The 21063-nt window shown below is 38.8% G+C and overlaps 1 protein-coding gene across 3 annotated transcripts in view; it reads right to left on the bottom strand.

The window, feature by feature from the left end:
• PLS3 (plastin 3) overlaps window positions 1-21063 on the bottom strand; it is an 88939-nt gene that overhangs the window by 65726 nt on the left and 2150 nt on the right. Inside the window, exon 1 of one of the 3 annotated variants that reach the window (XM_041741219.1) lies at window positions 19393-19411. The exons of the other annotated variants lie outside the window; for them this stretch is intronic. The gene's annotated coding sequence lies outside the window, so the exon portion shown is untranslated. Of the gene's footprint in view, window positions 1-19392; window positions 19412-21063 lie in introns of those variants that run through there. 3 annotated transcript variants of the gene reach the window in all.

Genomic DNA, 21063 nt, shown 5'->3' with positions numbered 1-21063 from the left:
GACCATTATACAGCTTATCCATTCCAAGGCACATTTTGCAGAATCAGGTTCATGTCTGAAAGACATAAATTTATGATAGTGTAGTTCAGAAACTTTTAATAAATTTTTTAAAAAGATTAATGGCAGGGACACTGGTTGGCTCAGCGGTTTAGCACCTGCCTTTGGCCCAGGGCATGATCCTGGAGACCCGGGATTGAGTCCCACATCGGGCTCCCTACATGGAGCCTGCTTCTCCCTCTGCCTGTGTCTCTGCCTCTCTCTCTGTCTCTCATGAATAAATAAAATCTTTTTTAAAAATAAAAAGATTAACGGCAATAAATTTGTTAAAAACTGTTTCAAAATATCCAGCTCATGGGTAGCAAATCAGATTAACAGTGTTTCTCAGATATAAACTAAAATAGAAAGGGTTTTAAAGTTAAAAAAGTCTGTGGGAAGTGCAGACATTATTACTATTTTAAAATATTAAGGGGATCCCTGGGTGGCGCAGCGGTTTGGCGCCTGCCTTTGGCCCAGGGCGCGATCCTGGAGGCCCGGGATCGAATCCCACATCGGGCTCGCGGTGCATGGAGCCTGCTTCTCCCTCCGCCTGTGTCTCTGCCTCTCTCTCTCTCTATCTCTCTCTCTCTCTCTGTGAGTGTCATCAATAAATAAAAATTTATTTAAAAAAATAAATAAATAAAATATTAAAAACTAGGGGCACCTGGCTGGCTCAGTCAGTGGAGCATGTGACTCTTGATCTCAAGATCGTGAGTTCAAGCCCCACAATGGGCCTAGAGTTTACTTAAAAAAAATACAAATAAAAAAATAAAATATTAAAAACTGTGGGGACACTTGAGTGGCTCAGTGGTTGAGTGTCTGCCTTCAGCTCAGGGCATGATCCCAGAGTCCTGGGATTGAGTACTATATTGGGCTCCCTCTGGGAAGTCTGCCTATGTCTCTGCTGGTGTCTCTCATGAATAAAATCTTGAAAAAAAACCAAAGACAACTAGGTGTGCTATGGGGCACTGGGTGGCTCAGTCCGTTAAGTTTCAACTCTTGATTTCAGCTCAGGTTGTGACCTCAGGATCAAGCCCCCATGCTGGCTCCAGGCTCAAAGGGAAGTCTACTTGAGGATGCATTCTCTCCTTCTGTCTCCCCCCTCACTCGCATGTCTGCATACTGTCTCTGTCTCTCTTTAAAATAAATTAATAAAACCAAAAACTGGGTGTGCTATAGTACTTACGGGTAATATACGGCATATTTTAAAGCAAATCCCAAATAAAAAGGGGAGAAAAAAGATAAAATAAGAACATCAAATACTGGGGCAGCCTGGGTGGCTCAGCAGTTTAGTGCCACCTTTGGTCCAGGGTGTGATCCTGGAGGCCCGGGATCGAGTCCCACGCTGGGCTCACTGCATGGAGCCTGCTTCTCCCTCTGCTTGTGTCTCTGCCTCTCGTCTCTCATGAATGAATAAATTTAAAAAAATTACTATAAAAAAAAGAACATCAAATATTGATAATTGTTGAAGCCGGGGGAGGGGGGGTTCACTATCCTATTTTACTTCATATGTTTGAGAATTTCCATGAAAATAAGTTATAAAAAATTCCATGTGCTTATAGGAGAGTATTTAGTACACTGGCAAGCAAAAATAAAGTTCCTGGCTTCTACTAATTCACTTAGACAAATACCGAATGAGCATCCACTCTGTAAAAGGCACTGTCCTAGATGGCATCAGGAAATACAAAGGTTATGAAACATGCCTATCACACCCAAAGGGCTCACTCAGAGCGTCTTGTGCCCATATATGTCATGAATTCCCTAAAATGGGTATAATGCCTCTGCCACGACCGTCCTCAGAGGTACTTACACTATTGCAAAGCACACACTGGGCCAACTGAATTGCCAGTAATCACAATGCAATTTTCAGAAAAGAGAAAGGACAAACGGCAGAAAAAGAAAATACAAAGAAGAAACCGAGAAATTAAGAAACAAGAAAGTCTCTCTGATGTTCCTCTCTAAAAGGAAACGAACAAGGGATGTGAACGAATATGGGCATGACCACATCATGTTTCCACCACAAGCCATCATCTTATTTCACTGCAGGACAGGAACCATCATGTCATATCCTTTGAGTCAGCTCTTGTACTACTCACATAGGCAAAAATAACTGAGTGATACATTCATTTTCCATGGTGAACACTAAGAATTCTAGAATCCTCCAAGTGACTGAAGGCAACATTTATAAATGCCATACGTTAGCATTAATTTCTAGGGCTACTGTGTCTTTTTCACCACCTCCCTCCACACAAACTAAGCCCATCCTGAAGAGTAAATCCACATGTTCGACTGGTAACAGTCCTCAGTTACTAAAACGTTCTGATTATAACATTAATAAATGAAAAATAAAAGCGATAACCAAAAAATCAATTATTTACTTATCAGGTTCCAGCTTAGTGTCATATATTCCAAACAAATTGTCAATTTTTCCCTATTCAAACTTCAGATAAAATGTATAAGAGTTCTCAAAGCTCATGCAATGAAAGTCTTTAAAAGCTGAGAGTGGAGATCCCTGGGTGGCTCAGCGGTTGAGCATCTGCCTTTGGCTCAGTGCATGATCCCAGAGTCCCGGGATGGAGTTCTGCATCAGGCTTCCTGCATGGAGCCTGCTTCTCCCTCTGCCTGTGTCTCTCCCCCTCTCTCTCTCTCATGAATAAATAAATAAAATCTTAAAAAAAAAAAAAAAGCTGAGAGCATTAAATGATTTAAAATTGCTCAACTGCTTCAATATTTAATATTAGTTAATGTCTATGAAGGCAGTGGTTGGTCTGTTTTGTTTACCGATCTATCTCAAGCATCTAGAACAGTGCCTGGCATACATAATATATGATAATGACATTGCATCCAAAGGGAATTAAACTCATTTGCTATAGTGGGTGATTACATAACCAAGAGCAAACTTTTAGTGCTTGTAATACGTACCAAATAAATATAAACACAAAAGGTGTCTTATCTTATCACACTGGGTAACTCTACAAAATAAGAGGATTCCTGAGAGCCAATCTAGCAACACAAATCGTAGGTTACATCTTCCTAGTGGCACTGAATCCACGATCACATTTGAATGAAATATGAAGGGAAGGATTCTTAAAATTCTCCACTTTGAGAAAATCAAGGTACTTCAGAGAAAAGAAGTAGAATGGAAAGTATAAAGAACTCTGAATTTTATTTTTTCCCTCAAATTTACCACACAAAGAAAGAAAAATCTCACTTAGCTGTCAAGATACCACTGCTTCTAGTTCTCTAAACTTTAAAACGAGTACATTTCGACCTCACAAGGAATACTGAAATCTTCAAAAGAAAGAGCGGCTTTAGCATTTCCTGCCTGCCTGCCCTAGAACAAGATTAACCTTGTCAGTTCTTAGGAAGACATATAAAACCCCTTTAAATGACTAATTCAGATGAAGTGGTAACATGAACCTCTAGTTTATAAGACGCTGGTTTCTACTTGTTACCAGATGTTGCCATCACTTCAAAGTGTTAAATGCATTCATGAAGAGGTTCAGATATATTTGCATGTGAAATATTTTCTGACTTCCGCTATTACTGTGGAGACACGTTCCCAGAGAAAAAAAATTGTTGCCTCATTGTCTAACAAAACGTCTTTAAGACTGCCAATATTTCCTATAAGAACCACCAGGTACTCTAGGTAAATCTAATTCTCCCATATAATTCTTGCAAGCACATATATACACTTTCGAAATACAACACAAATTACTTTCGTTTCATTGGGAGTTTGTCATGAACAGCCAGCTTGAAGGTCTAAGCTTAAAAATCCACATTTTTCTGTATATATACTTTTGGAACTTTTTAGATAAGTAAACAGCCCCCAGCTTAGAGTTCCTTTACTAGGTATCATTCAACAATTGCATGAGGTTTTCTGCTTCTATCCATTCTTTTATGATTAATTTCTTTGGTTATGTTGCCATTAATTTTTAGTATCTTAATTAAAAGATTTTTTGATCTTCAGAGAGTTGTTTTTTTAAGATTTTATTTATTTATTCATGAGAGAGACACACACACACACACACACAGAGAGAGAGAGAGAGAGAGAGAGAGAGAGAGAGAGGCAGAGGGAGAAACAAGCTCAATGCAGGGAGCCGGACGTGGGACTCGATCCCCAGTCCCCCAGGATCAGGCCCTGGGCTGAAGGTGGCGCTAAACCGCTGAGCCACAAAGGCTGCCCTCCAGAGAGTTTAGTTCAACAACAATGGTTGCTATTTTCCACACATAATGGTCATTTGTTAAATTTAGCCCAGTACAGAATCCTGAACACAATGTAGGGTTATCCTTAAGATTGGGTACAAAAATACTGTGGGCTCATAAAGTGTTATTTGCCCATACTGCTCAAACATGAGGGAGATGCCCCATAAATGTTATTAATTATAGTTTTGCTGAGATGCCCCAATTTCATTTCTTTGAAAATGAAGTTGAATCTGTAAACATTACACTACACTGGCTCCGGTTTTTAGAGCCTGAATTCTAACTGACCAGTGTTGCTTGCTCAGTATTTTATTTGGCAATCTGTTACCTGGTTAAACTAAAAAGTCTCATTATAATTCTGCCACAAAGCAAATGGCTTGTGTGGCTTTCACTTGCTAAAAATCGTATTGTTAGCAAAAAGTCACCCACACCAGAGTAACTTCATCCTTCTCTGAGTTTATCCCTCTCCCTGGTACTATGTTACCTTAGATGTTGGCTAAAGCCATTAGCAGTGTTCTTTTGATGGGGTAGACTGTCATAGGCTTAATGATTCTGAGAATTCACTGCTTTAAAGAAGGCACTTAAGTCTCTCATTAGACCAAATAAATAAAAACAAATGCAGATAACCTACATGTGAAAATAAGAAATTGGAATATGTTTATGATAAGCACCATTTCATTGCATTCTTCCTTAAATTACACTTTTTCCCCCGATTATAGGGAAGATTATGGGGTAGCTTGACCATTCCCTAAACAAAGTTAGGTATAGGTGAGGCGGGGGGGAGAAACAATGGGTGAAATCAGTGGTAGTAAATTTCACTATGATGATTATACTAAAACTGAGCCATAGGCTCTAACTTAGGGAAGTTTTCATTATTGGGAAATTAATTCTGCTAACTGTACTTATCAAGGTAGTATCCTTGGACTGTGATTTTCAAGTTCCTGTCTAAGCCTAACTACTTAATACCACATACATAATGTTATAGGCCACCAGTGATACATTCTGTTAAAGCAATAAAAGCCAATCTAGAATATAAACAGGATAGGAAAGATAGCCAGAGGTTTTTTGGTGCCTCCACCCTCATTAAGCAGAAAGAAGGGTGGAAAAATTTTATCTTGAGAAAGCAAGACAGAAATGAGAGCATGATCTCATTCACTTTCCCTTACCCAAAAGCAACAAGGTGACATTTTCTCTTCCATTCTTCTTCAGCCCTAATCAATTTAACACTTTTTTTTTTTTTTACACCTAAGAATCAGTTTCCAAGTGTCCTATTTAAACTAAGAAGTTTACCAGGTTCTTTTTGTAATTTTTAAGATTTTATTTTGCAGAATCAAAAATCAAAACATGAGAATGACCAAAAGTTTTAAAACTTGGTTTACTATTTGTGAATAACAAGCACATCCCAAACTTCAATACCCTAAATCCCAATGCTTTAGTGGCATATTCTGTTTTGCTATTTGAGGAAATGCATTTGTTTAAAACAACAGGAAAGGTAAACCATAATCTCTTTAAGGTAGAACAATAGGTTTAGGAAACCTATCTAATGGGGGGGGGGGTGTTTTAAAAATTCTGGAAGGGCAGCCCCAGTAGCCCAGGGGTTTAGTGCTGCCTTCAGCCTGGGGTGTGATCCTGGAGACCCGGGATGGTGTCCCACATTTGGCTCTCTGCATGGAGCCTGCTTCTCCCTCTGCCTGTGTCTCTGCCTCTCTGTGTCTGTCATGAATAAATAAAAAAATCTTTAAAAAAAAAATCTGGAAGTAAGCCTTCAAAAAAGTTTTAAACTGAAAACTAGATCAATGATTTAGAACCTGAAAGTTATATACTAATCAAGATATATCAATGTGACATTCATTTGGAAAAAAGGAAACTTCTAATTTTGGCAATCAAAAAAAGGCATCTAAGTTATGTCTGGAAAGAAATGACCGACTAATATTCTTTCAATGATTTAAAAATCATAGCAGTCGGGGTGCCTGGCTAGCTCAGTCTGTGGAGTATGTGGCTCTTGATCTCAGTGTCGTGAGTTTGAACCCCACATTGGGTGTGGAGATTGCTTAAATGAATAAATAAATCTGTAAAAAAGATAAAAAATTAAAATCATAAAAATTGGGACCACTGTAGAAAATAAGACCTAGCATGAGACCACAGAAAAAATTAAATTGCCTTCCTTATTGGAATTACAATTTTTAACTTAACATTATGTATGCAATCTCAAAATTCTAATTCATTAATGCAATTTCTATCAACATCCTAGCATAGTTTTGTGTAGTCACAGACCAACTTAGTCTAAAAACTTTTGTGGAAACAAGCAGGTCTTGCCACAGGTAAAATATATTGAAAAATAAGGTGGATCTGTCTGGTGTCAAATCCTATCTTGTGGCTGCATGAATCTAGACAATGTGGGGTTGGCAGAGCAACAGACACAGAACAATGGAACAGGTCAAGGAACCCAGAAGGAGACCTACACGAGTATACTCAACCAATTTGTGACAAGGGTGTAGAAGTGCATCAGTGAAGTAGTGGTGCTGGGGCAATTGGACAACCATTAAAAAAAAAAAAAAAAAAAAAAGAACTTCAATCTAAACCTCACACTTTTACACAAAAATTAACTCAAAATGGGTGACAGACTTAAATGTGAAACATAACACCATACAACTTTAGAAAACAACTTAGAAAAACTCTTTCAGAACCATGTTTGGTGAAGGGGTGTTAGACATGACATGACATTAAAAAGCCAATTCATAAAAAGAAATAGTGACAAATTTGGCTTCGTCAAAATAAATACCTTTGTTCTGTGAACGACTTTGGTTCAGAGGATGGAAAGACAAGTTACAGACTAAGAGAAAATAGTTGTATACCACATATTGGACAAAGGATTACTATCTAGAATATAAAAGACCTCTTACAACTCAACATTTAAAAAGTCCCATTAAGAAAAATAGGTCAAAGACATGAACAGATATTACACCCAAGAGGATATACGGATAGGAAAGAAGCACATAAAAAGATGTTCAACATCATTAACCACTGGGAGATGTAAAATAAAACCACAGTGAGAAATCACTACACACCTATCAGAATGGCTTAAAAAAAAAAGTGACAACACCAAATGCTGGCAGAGATGTGAAAAAATTGTACCACTCATACACTGCTGGTGGGAGATTAAATGGCACAGTCACTCTGGAAAAATGTTTTGGCAGTGTCTTACAAAACTAAATATGCAACTCTCCTACAACTCAGAAATTGCACTTTTTGGGCATGAATCCTAAAGAAATAAAAACTTACATTCACACAAAAACCTGTACACACATGTTTACAGCAGCTTTATTTGTAATAGCCAAAACTAGAAATGGCTCAGAAGTTCTCCAATGGGTGAATGGTTCACAAAGCTGTAGTACATCTACACCACTGAACACTACTCAGCAATAAAAAGGAAGTGTTGATATAGACAGCTTGGGTGAATCTCCAGAAACTTATGCTGAGTGAAAAAAAATCCCCAAATTTTACAAATTCTGTGATTTCATTAATTTTTTTAATTTTTATTTATTTATGATAGTCACACACAACAGAGAGAGAGAGAGAGAGAGAGAGGCAGAGACATAGGCAGAGGGAGAAGCAGGCTCCATGCACCGGGAGCCCGACATGGGATTCGATCCCGGGTCTCCAGGATCGCGCCCTGGGCCAAAGGCAGGTGCCAAACTGCTGCGCCACCCAGGGATCCCCCATTATTGGAATTATTTAGTTAACTGGCACTTCGCCCCAGATCAGGAACTGATCATGGCTCCCTCCTTGATCTCCTTCATGTCCTGCCCCACATATCTTCCTGTCAGTGAAGCCTCTGTGACCACCTGACTTGGAGATAGCTATGCCCCTCTTCCCACTCCCTGGATCTTTTTTTTTTTTTTTTTTTTGGAGTTCAATTTGCCAACATATAGCATAACACCCAGTGCTTATCCCATCAAGTGCCCCCCCTCAGTGCCCATCACCACTCCCTGGATCTTTAATCCTGCTGCAATTTTCTTCACAACACACTACCATCAAATACACTATATTATCATTTATTTTCTATCTTTCCCTCGTAGGATGTAAGCCTCATAAGGATGGTAACCTTTGTTTGTTTGTTTCATTCAAAGTTATCATTGCCAGTGTCCTAGGACACCCCCTGACCTATAGAAGGCACTCAGTAAATATTTGTATAAATGCATGAAATGGAATTGTGTTTGTGTATGTGTGTAATAAGACAAAGAGGAAATACCAACTCTCAGAGAGTGACAAAAACCACTTCAAAAGAAATCAAGAGTGATCAATCTCATAATGTATATCCAATATATTGACACTAGAGTTTTCAAAATCTTTTGGATACATCACAATATAGGAAACTCTCTTAAGATCAGTAATCAGGACTGCAGTTTTGTTAGTGTAAGAGTAGTCTGGACTAAATGTATGACCTAGAAAAATAATCCACCACTGTAAAGCCATTTCTAATGAATTTCCATTAGTGACAAAGTGCTGGCCGAGTTAAACCAAGCTGCTTAATTTATAGGTGAAGTGTATCTCAGTTCCTGTCAAGTTGAATGACTTGGCATCTGCCATTTTCTTAACACTTGAAGGAAAACGCCCTTTAGTATGAGCTAATTCAGAGAGGAAGAGGCTTTCCTAGTAAACAAAGTTGGATTCTGGATGTGGGGTTTGAATTCATGGTGAGAAACGTGATGAATTAGGTAACAGGCAACTCTACATTCCATCCCTGTCCTCGACCACTGGATGCTGGGGCAAGTCAAAATCAACTAAACCTGTCACTTCATCTGTAAAAATCAGTGGCCAGATTAGACTCTGAGCTCTTCAAACAATGTGCCATTGTTTGATTTCTCTTGGTGATACCAGTGCCTGGCACACTGTTGATAATTAATAAAGGCCTGTTAAATGAATTAAGTAATTATCTAGCAAGTTCTAAATGGCTCTCCCGGAAATTATATCTTTTCTTAGCTGAACTACAACCCTCCTCCCTCAGGGAGGCCTAGCCTTATGTTAGGTACACACTATCCATAAGACTAAGGAGACTGGGGGGTGGGGAGGCGCCTAGATGGCTCAGTTGATTAAACGTCTGACTCTTGATCTCAGCTCAGGTCTGGATCTCAGGGTTGTGAGTTCAAGCCTGGCACTGGGGGGATCCCTGGGTGGCGCAGTGGTTTAGCGCCTGCCTTTGGCCCAGGGCGCGATCCTGGAGACCCGGGATCGAATCCCACGTCGGGCTCCCGGTGCATGGAGCCTGCTTCTCCCTCTGCCTGTGTCTCTGCCTCTCTCTCTCTCTCTCTCTCACTGTGTGCCTATCATAAATAAAAAAAAAAAAAAATTAAAAAAAAAAAAAAAAAAAAGACTGTTCAAGCCTGGCACTGGGCTCCACGTTGGGCCTGCAGCCTACTTAAAAGAAAAAAAAAAAAAAAGGGATGCCTGGATGGCTCAGTGGTTGAGCGTCTGCCTTCAGCTCAGGTCATGATCCCGGGGTCCTGGGATCGATCGACTCCCGCATCAGGCTCCCCCTGGGGAGCCTGCTTCTCCTTCTGCCTGTATCTCTGCCTGTGTCTCTCATGAATAAATAAAATGTTAAAAAAAAAAAAAAAAAGACTAAGGAGACTGGGTCTAGAAACTTCTCTATGGGTTGAATCCAGAACATAATGGCAGAAGTCAGTTCTAGTATCATTAGCTATTTTGACCTGATGCCATGCAGGTGAATTGGAGGTGGTCAAGGGTGCTTGAAAGAAAAATGGATCTGAAACTAAAGGCGATGCTTTTAATTATTCTTTGATAATCTCTCATTCTCATATTTAAGGCAGAAAGTAAAGAATTCCTCAACCTTAACATCAGTTCCAAATGTGGAACACCATGCTCTTCCGAAAACATCAAGCGTTAAGTGTACTCAATATTATTTCTGGATGGATACACAAGGAACTAGTTCTAATGGTCAGCTCTTGTAAAGGGAAATGGAGGCTCAGGTCTGGAGCAGGAGGCTCCTTTTCTTTTATGTCCTTTTATAGCTTTTGAATTTTGTTCTGGGAATGTTTCATATTTGAGAAATAAATTAAAAAAATATATTAGATGTGTTCAATAATGCTTTAGATCAGCTGAAACCACTGTGCTCAATACTTAATAGGTGTTCAATAAATGCGTATAAACAAGAAATTCTGTATAGATCTATTATACAGTGAGTTATTTATTTTACAGTGAATTTTAGAAAAGGTGATTACACAACTTGCACAGGCTTTCAATTATTCAAGTGAAAATATTACTAAAGAAAAAGGAATCGGCAACAAGGTGATAATATGCAACTAAACATTAGGAAACCAAAAATCAGCTACCTTGAGATGTAAAAATCAGTACTGCTGAGAGTTAATCAAAGCAAAGATTTACAGTAATACAGTAATGAGAATTGAAACGGCATCTTGTCAGTACCTCTTCTACATCATTAGCTGACCTGTGGTTAGTCATTTAATATTAGCATTGTCCATTATTCCTAATAGCCAAAAAGTGGAAACAACCCAAATGTCTATCAAATGGACACATGGACAAACAAAAGGTGGTACATATCCATACAATGGAATATTTTTTCAGCCATAAAACGGAATGAAGTACTGGTACATGCTACATTGTGAATAAACCTTGAAAACACTATACCAAGTGAAAGAAGCCAGTCACAAAAGACCATGTGGCTCTATGTTCCATTCGTATGAAAGTCAGAATGTGGATACTGATGGAGACAGAAAGTAGATTAGCGGTTGCTGAAGAATGAGGGGGAAGCTAGGGACGTAGAGGGCGGGGGAGAATAATAACTCAAGAGCATGAAGCTTCTTTCTGAGGGGAGGAAAATGTTTAAGAATTGACCATGGTGATGATTATCCGTATCTCTGAATATGCCAAAATCCGCTGAAGCTGTACACTGTACTCAATAAAACCACTTCAAAATGTTAAAAAAAATTAGTATGTCCCACTTTCTTCTTTGAGTCGAAAATTAAGCAGTTATCACAATGCAAATGCCAGCCATAACATTAACTCCTATTTGTTTACAACAACTGAACGAGAAAGAAAACCAAGGAAACCATTGGCTTAGTCTTCTTGTAGGTTCACGATTATGTATTTTATTTGGTGTGTTTCCTAAGTTACAAATTATGCTGGTTAGGTTTTCAAATTTAATCTTCATCTGTAAAGGTTATTCATAGCCATTTCTTTCTTTTTTTTTTTTTTTTTTTTTAAGATTTATTTATTCATGAGAGAGAGAGAGAGAGAGAGCGCGGAGCAGAGGGAGAAGCAGGCTTCCTGCAAGGAGCCTGATGCGGGACTCAATCCCAGGACCCTGGGATCACGCCCTGGGCTGAAGGCAGATGCTCAACCGCTGAGCCACCCAGGCATCCCATCTTTTTCGTCCTTTTAAATGTTATGTATGTATGGAGATCTGCCTTGTGCTAGGTACAGTGAAAGAATTAGAAGAATGGGGCTTCCCCTCAGAGTTCCTCTTCCTTTCTCTCTAGAAGCACAGTTCTTTCCATGGTACACCCAGACATAGTCCACAGAGCATCTGATGCTCTCCCACCAAAATGAAATGATGATGAGATTTGGAATTTGGGCTTTTCCTGCTCATTGTAAAGTCTGTGACAATCAAGAAGTTCAAGGAAGGAAATTAAGGTGTAGGTACTCACTACTCTTCTGGAGTCAGATAAAACTTAACAGAATACTGTACTACAGAAAGTCCAAGAACTGCAGGTACAACTAACGGCTTATCAATGTTTCTCGGGGCTTCTGCACACATGGCTGTTTCCACAGCTGTGGCTCCAACTACAGCAGAGCTCCATGCTGTGCACAACATCTACAATTTAGTAAAGCTGGAAAGAATTTTATTTTTGTAAAAACTAAATGGGGTGTGGCTCATTTTCTTGCCAAAGGGCTATTTTATTCCAAGACACTGCTGTCTGCTGACCTTCATTTATAGGCTGAGCAATGTTCTATTTAAGTAAAATTAACTCATAGCGGGTACTGTTTTTTAGGATGCAATAATTATTGCAAAGAAATAACAATGTTTAAATTTGATTTGTTCTTAGTTTAGATTTGATTATATTGGGTTATAAATGAATGTCTTTGTTCACACAAGGTTTAAATTTAGAAATTATTTTATGTTGAGAGAAAGGGCCATATTTAAGTTCATTTTCTACATGGAAGAATATTTTTAGCTTTCATGAAATCCAATATTTTGTATTTTTTGCTTCTACTAGGCTGCAGGTGTATCTTACCCACCTTTACAGTGATGGCATCTAAAAGTCTTTGTTACATATTTTTGTCGTTGTTTTTGAATGATGAAACCATCCCACAAACTCAGTAATTAAGGCATCATCTATGTTACTATCCCTGGTTAACTAGTACTTCATCTGGAGTTTATACTATTCTCAATATATATTTGGGAACTATGGGCACATTTTAAAGTTTTCCTGAGTTTACATCTATTTATAAATGGCCTAGGGGGCGCTTGGGTGGCTCAGGGGGTTAAGCGTCTGTCTTGGGCTTAGGTCATGACCTCAGGGTCCTGGGATCAAGCCCCACATCAGGCTCTCCGCTCAGCAGGGAGTCCGCTTCTCCCTCCCCCTCTATCCCTCCCCCCTGCTCGTGCGTGCTCGCGCGCTCTCTCTCGTCAAATATATAAATAACATCTTTGAAAAATAACAAATAACTGGCCTAGAGGCCTTCTTTTATGTAATTCTTACATATCTTGAGGGACTTGACAAATCCTCCTTCCCTTCCTCTTTACACAAATCTCTGGTTAGGGAAGTTTCCCATCTTTGGCTTGCACCTATGAATAGATTCTAGTTTGCCTCCCCCCCCCCCCCCCCCCCCCCCCCCCCCCCCCCCCGTGCCAACAAATGCTGGAACACTTTGATTTAGGATCAGACACCAAATGTGTGGGCTGGCTTATATTTTTAAACATGTAAATCTGTCAGTATTACTTTTTGGTGATCTACATACACTAATACTAGTTTGGTTATATTTGTTTTTTAATAAGATATAAATGTGAATTATTCATGGTCACATGTAAAAATGATTTCAACTGTAGCTTTAAACTGGAGACCCACAAAGTGCTCAAAATATTTGTTGAATGTGTCAGTGTCCTTCATCATTTCCTGGTTTTTGCTTTTGAAAACTTCCACTAGAGGAAACAAGGGACATCATAAATTTAAGATTAACAAGTTTTGGATTCACCCATTTTCCAAAGGCTACATGTCATCTTGGAAAGATGCTGATTTCGTTTATAACCCTTTGCCTCTCTGCATTCCCCAACACTAAGTTTTCACTATTTTCTCGTCTCCTATTTTTACAAAGGTAAACTTCCCAACACTCACATTTCTATTCCTCCTACTGCAGAAGCACTAAAGACGCTGAAGCTTTTTTCCCTCCCCACCTCCCCATCAAGCATCAACATTACCTATCATTACCTTTCACTCTGATCTAAGCTGTATTTTTTAAAAAAGATTTTATTTGAGAGACAGAGATAGTGACAGAGCACAAGCAGGAAGGAGGGGGAGAAGCAGGCTCCCAGCCCCATGAGGGGCTTGATCCCAGGACCCCGGGATCAAGACCCTCTGAACCAAAAGCAGACACTTAACCAACTGGGCAACCCAGGCACCCCTAAGCTGTATTTGTTAGCCACAATGGGCTTAATAATGGTTTCTGTAATGTATGTATAGAGTCACATTTCCAATTTTCCTTTGAAGGTGAACTTTTTAAACTGTTAGGTGGCATATTGTCACAAAAAGATAAATTAAATGGTAAGCAGTTTTCCTAGCTAAGTAAAGAATCTTTTTCAACCTGGAACATTGTTAAAATCTTACCTATCCACAATAAAAAGCAATGGAAGGCAATATTTTCACAACACCATTAAATAAAGCAGAAAAAAATAAACTATCTGGTTTATCTGGAATAGTGATACTTAAGGAAAAAGCGTCTGAATCAGAGGAAAATGAACAGGTGGATACAGATATCTGACAAGGTCATCTAAGGGGAAACATTTATTGTAAAGGGGAAGTATTTATTGAGTACCTACTACCAGCTAGCTTCATTGTTAATGTTCTCATTTCATTTTAGGGACAACACTGAAAACAAGGGGTATTAGCCCCATTTTACAGATGATGAAACTGAGGTTTAGAGCAGTTACAGAACTTCTCTAATGTCACAGAGACATAAAATAGCAAAGCCCTTGGAACCCATATTTTATGCTAACATCCATTCTGACTATGAAGTATAGTTGTAGATGATCTCTCTGAAAAGAAAAAATAATGGAGATGGTAGGAATGAGTTGTCAGGTCAGACAAAAAAATTTTTTTAAGATTTATTAAAGAGAGAGAAAGAGCATTCACGTGTGAGTAGAGGTAGGGGTAGAAGGAGAGGGGGAGAGAATCTCACACAGGCTCCCCACTGAGGGCAGAGCCTGATGTGGGGCTAAATCTAAGGACCCTGAAATCATAACCTGAGCCAAGACCAAGAGTCGGATGCTCAACTGACTGAGCCACCCAGGCGCCCCAGGTCAGTCAAATTTTCTCTATCACTTCTGGGTCATCATGCTACACCCAGACCAATATGGTCCCTAGTGAGACTGGCGACCTGGGGGAAGGAGAAAAACATTAGGGAAGGGTCTGTGAAACAGCACGGGACAAGTTTTGAGAGGTACAGTGTACAATGACCCATTCAAATATACGAATTATTACTTAAATCAAGTGTTTGTAATCTGGGGAGTCACCATATACTAGAATTAGGCACAAATTAAGTAGTAGCATCAGTTTCCACCACTATTGAAATCTCTGCAGAGTTATCTAAGCAATGTGAATGAAATACAAAACTTCGAATTTATTGAGTGATCTCAAGGTAATTTAAGGGACAGACAGCCTGAGACAGAGAAAAGCCTATCAACAAATATACTTAACTAACTCCAGGATTACAAGTTCCTTTACAGGGATGCCCAGGTGGCTCAGTGGTTGAGCATCTGCCTTCGGCTTGCATCAGGCATCCCATGGGGAGCCTGCTTCTGCCTCTGCCTATGTCTCTGCCTCTCTCTCTCTGGGTCTCTCATGAATTAGTAAATAAAATCTTAAGAAAATAAAAAAATAAAAGTTCCTTTACGATACTGAAGGTTTATGGTCACAAATAAGCTCTGGATACTTGAACTGAGTTTTATAGCAACCTGAAATCTAAGGGCAAGTTAAAAACAAACCTGTCTCCCTTCCCCCATTAACAGTTCCGTTTTAAAAATAGACTTCCTATGATTGTATGCCCCACACGATTCTCCTTTATCCTGCTTTGCACCTGTTAAGTAGATCAGAGGAAACCAAAATATTTCCAAGACATATACTTTACCTAAATCAGCTTCAGTTTAGAGTCAAATACCATACACTATATAAAGAACAGTCCTTTTTTGTTGTTGGAATACCACTGTTTGAAATCAAGGCCTCTTTTTGCTTAAGCCAATGTTTAAATTTCAGCGATTGGCAGAGGACTTTATCTTTAAAGAGAAAAATCTTTGCAATTTCTCCTCTCAATATTTATCTCAAGGAAATAATCAGAGTTGCAAAATGGTTTTTGCCCAAGGATGTTCAGTGAAGCATTATCTACAAAATATGGGAATGCCATAAACTTGCAACAACCTGGAATTAGTGTAAGTTATGAAATACCCATTATATGGACTATCATAGTAATTTTTAAAATTTTCAAAAATATTTGATTACACGGGTGCCTGGGTGGCTCAGTCCATTAAGTGTCTGCCTTCAGCTCAGGTCATGATCTCAGGATCCTGTGATCCAGCCCAGCTTCTGGCTCCATACTCAGCATAGAGTTTGCTTGACCCTCTACCTCTCCCTTCTCTGCCCCTCCCCCTGCTTGTGCTCTCCCTCTCTCAAATAAATAAAAATCTCTAAAAAAAAATACTTCATTACAAGAAAACATATAGTAAGTAAGTGAAAAGAATGGAATACAAACTATATATACAGGATGATTCCAATTTTTAAAATATATAACTTTCTATACTGGAAATAGATTAAAAATATGAGCAGGTGGTACAATTATGAGTAATTTTTATTTTCTTCATTATAAATCCTTTTATATTTTCCTCTAAAATTTTTATGATTACTTTGTGATTTTTATGATTACAAAGTGGTTAAAAATATTTTAAGTATTCACTACTTAAGATAGGTTTCTAGTAGATTAACTAAATCATACATAATGACTATTGTAGCATTTCCTATCGTGATCACTTCTAGAAAACACTATGCAGTCCATAATGGTAATTCTCTCTGACCTGAAATACAAGCCCCAAAATATCAAAAAGAATAAGAAAGGACAAAACCAGAAATACACAAGCTAGTTAAATACAGGAAAAAAGCTTACAAATTACATTAGTTTATGAAAGATAGTGTATTATTCAGTGTCAATAGCAGAAATGTCAATCTGAGTGCAACACCATGTAATTAGAGCATATAATATTCAAAGCTATTACACTGACCTCACAAATTTTATTATAGAGAAAAACATATGTATTCTATGCAAATTACTATATATATATACACACACACACACACACACATATATAAGCAGCTTAAAAGATCTGAGTTAGATTTTCAATAAATGGGTTACAAAAATAACTTGCTATTGAATCTTTTAAACCAAAGATAGTAGAAACAAGAGATCAGACTTTATAAAAGAAATTGACCACTATGAACAAAAAAAATCCACTCTTCAGAACCAGCCACATGATACCAGGTTATTTCAAAAGCCCTTTAACTCAGAGGTTTCTGCTTATTTCATTTTAATTCAGTACTATCACTTTACCAATGATATTTGAATAATATCAAATATCCTATGATTTCACTCATGTGTGGAATTTAAGAAAATTTAAGAAACAAGTGAAGAAAAAAGAGAAAAACGAAAAAGAAGTCTCTTAAATATAGACAACAACCGGGGGGAGGGGGCGGAATAGGTGAAGGGGGTTAAAAGTACATTGATGGTGATGAGCACTGAGCAATGTCTAGAACTGCTGGATCACTATATTGTACAGCCAAAACTAGTGTAACACTGTATGTTAAATCATACTGGAATTCAGTAAGTAAAACCATAATTTTAACTGACGAAATAAAAATGCACGGTAACTCAAAGAATGACAGAGTTAACACACTGTCTTGTAATTGGCAAGATGACAATAAACACTGAAAATTAATTCAAGGTTAATGGTTTTAAGGGTGGGCATTAACTCTGACCCCTCAGCAGCCAGCTATCCAACGGGCTTCTCAAATGCAGATCTACATTAACTTCCCTTTCTGTGTTCATGAGGGCTTACCAGTTACATACCACAGATTATCTCCTCCATTAGAAGCTTTTGCAAACCTGTACTCCTCTAAAGGGCAATTTAAGGAGAAGCATTGGCTTTTTCGGGAGCAGTTGGGGCCCCCCCATTATGGGCAGTCACAAAACTATGAATGAAGTTGGATAAGCCATTGGATTCTGTAAGATTACCAACAGTAAGATCCTGCTCAGTAGTTACTTGAGAAGGAGAAGAAAAACAAACAAAAAAACGATCACAGTAATTGCTTCCAGCATTACATATAGGTTTTGGTTCTCTTGTTATCTGCCGTTTCTCCTTATTTTGCGTTAGATTATGCCTGGCTCTATTTCTCCTTTGCTCGTAAAACTGGATGGCCGGAGAACATTTGCCGGCAAGCAAAAACGGGGCAGAGACTGAAGTGATGAGGAGTCTACCATTTCCGTAGACTCTTGTTAAAAGTTTTAGTGTGCCTGTGACCTACTACTACAGTACTTTGATTTTATATAGCACCTGTCTGCTGAAGAGCCAAGGCTCACTTATCCATAGCTCACTTATCCTTTCAGCATGGCTGTGACAGATTGGAAACAGATGGCTTTAATAAAGTAAAATTCAAATATGAACACAGAGAACGTGTGTGATTTACCTACAATGGCCTTTATGTCCAAACTGTAGAGGACTAAGAGCCCTTGGGTTCCATGCTCACTGCCTTTGCCAATAAACGACACCACCTCCTTCCCTCAAACAAACGGTAAGAAAAATTAAGCTTTCTCATAATACAAAATCAGTAGGGTTTAATGTGCCAAAATCCTTGCTCAGAATGATGTTAACAGTACCTCTATATTTTAAAGAGCTAACACGAGTCATAGAATAGGCCACTGGTGACCATCTTCCTGAATAGCTACCAAAGTGCCAACGAGGTAGTTAGTTTGGTTCTGTATGGGGGCATTAAAACTTGAAAAATCAACTAACAAAACTGAAATAAGCCAGACTACAACTATTTGGAGGGGGGGGGGGGGGGAATCCCCAGCAAACCCAAAACCTTGAGCCATGCCCACAATTGTATAAATGAGAAGATGTATAATGTACTCAATGTGCATTATCAATATAGTAATATTTTAAAGATTATTTATTCATTTGAGATAGAACACCAGCTAGGAGGGAGGGTCAGAGGGAGAGGGAGGAGCAGACTCCCCACTGAGCAGAGAGCCCCATGGGGGGCGGGGGTAGGGGCTCGAGATCCCAGAACTCTGATCACCACCTGAGCTGAAGGCAGCCACTTAACCAACTGAGCCACCCATGCGCCCCTCAATATAGTAATTTTAAGTAACTTTCCCCAGGTCAAACTAGGAGTCAGTCAGTAGCTGAGACGTGTAAAATTGAGCTCTTCTGAAGGTAGATATATTTTTCCCTTAGTATTTCAATTTTCACTTAAAAGCATGTTTTTTTTTCATCCCTAAAACATCAAATACTGACATTTGTCTTTCAAGTGCCAAGATTTTTTTTTCAAGTGCCAAGATTAAGGCAAATTAGGTATTATTAAACATACTGAATTTTTTTGACAGTGCCTTACCTTCATAACTACAGTAAGTTGGCCCAAGAGTTATGACCTTCTGAGCCTGACATTTCATGATTAGACAGTTTTTTGTATTTCTAAGCCATAACTGTAACCAAAGCTGTATAACAAAAAACAGCTAGTCCTGACCATTGGTGTCTGAGAACTTCCAACAGTGTAATGTATCCAAAAAGCTTTTGAAACCTCCCAACACACTGAATGTACATATATATGGCAGATCACTTTCTAGAATACTTACACAGACTCAAAACATGATCTGTTTTCATCCAATCTGTGTTTTATTAGTTTCACAGATCAAATTTTTCCCTCCCTGGATTACCTTCAACCAAAAGAAAAACGATCACGTGAGCAAATATGAAACAATTTTAAAGACAGATACCTGAATTGTATATTGATAGATGATGGTTTTTAATTTTATACCAGCTACTTTTGGAATCCGTACTTAACAGCAAAAAGTTTAGTGTTTGCATTTTGCCGAGGCTGAGCTCCATGAAACAGAAGAGCGGATTCCTGAATTTATCATATGTGGTAAAAAATATATCAGTATATGTCTTGGAAAGGCAAGGAGAAATGATGCCTAAAGCCAATGGAAAGCGGACTTTCTTCCTTTTCACCCCTGTCGGTTTCACCAAAAAGAATCACTTTAGTTCTCGAGTACCATGGCCAAGCTACCCCCTTCTTTTTAGTAACAATCATGCGGTTTGCCTAGGAGCAAAATTTCAGTTGGTTTCTGATAGTGCCCTGGATACTGACAGTCTGCCAGTATAAATAGTCAAGTCTAATGTGCATGTAACCATTTGTAGAAGAGATGTAATCTCAACCAAAATATTACTCACCAGTTATAATTAATCCTTCTACCCCAAATGCCATAAGCCCAGACGTTTTTAGCTATGGAATCTAAATGATGGCATCAGACTGGAGACCCTTCAACTTCAGCGTTGACTGTCTGCACTAAGTCAAGGCAGAGCATAATTTGTTTGGCTTCCCCACCCCGGGGAAAGAGACTGGTTGATAAATTGCTAGATCTAACAGTAGACATAAGAATTAGACTCACAACCTCCTAATCTTAAGAAAAACCTGAGTTCATTAAATGATACCCCCCCCCCCCATTAAGTCAGTAACAGAGTCAGTGGTTTTAAATGAGTGTACATTTGAAGACAATGAAATGAAATGCTTGGTCGACTGAGAGCCTAGCGATGATACTATTTTGATGTGTTAATATTTTTAAAAGAGCTTATGTCCCCATCACTTTAACCTGGTTGGATAATTGTATTCTTTCTTTGAGGTTAAGATAGGTATTAGGAGTTTAATCTAAAATATATGATCACCTCACTTCCACTAGGGGGGTCTATCAACCAGTATAGTTAACTCCAGCAGCTCAGGTGTGGCTTTAATCCCACTTTGAGCAAATCTGTGCCACAAGGCTAGCCCTGAGTCAGAACTATATGCTTTAAGTAGTTCTAGTTTTTAGGCTCAGAAACCCAGGCACAGCACAAAAATGGAGTGCTCCAGTCATTCCGAGGTTGCTGCAGTAGACAGAGGGTTTTTTTTGGCTAATGCCTACAAAGCCAAAAAATCTCTTAAATGTTCCCACTTTCATTTATAGCTGCCCTAGTTTCAAGGCTGAATATGTATCAACTGGATCCACTTTTGTAAATAAGTTTTTAAACTCCTAACCTCAGAGACTCCTCTGCCCATTTTTCTCTCCCCCACCCCGCCCTGCCCATTTCTATACTCAGCACAATATAATCTGAGTATCAGAACTGCCACATTTTTCCAACAGCAATCTTAACTTGGGCCACATGGGCGAGTACTGGTCGTCACCCGAGTTGTTTCAGGGGCTTCTCATCATTCTATCTAGATACTGACAGGCAAAAACCCAACCAACTCGATTTATCAGATTTAGAAT

This window comes from Vulpes lagopus, chromosome X (genome assembly GCF_018345385.1).
Source record: "Vulpes lagopus strain Blue_001 chromosome X, ASM1834538v1, whole genome shotgun sequence".
Taxonomy (NCBI): Eukaryota; Metazoa; Chordata; class Mammalia; order Carnivora; family Canidae; genus Vulpes; species Vulpes lagopus.
The sequence above is the reverse complement of the archived record's forward strand: the minus strand, read 5'-3'. Positions and strand labels throughout refer to the sequence as shown.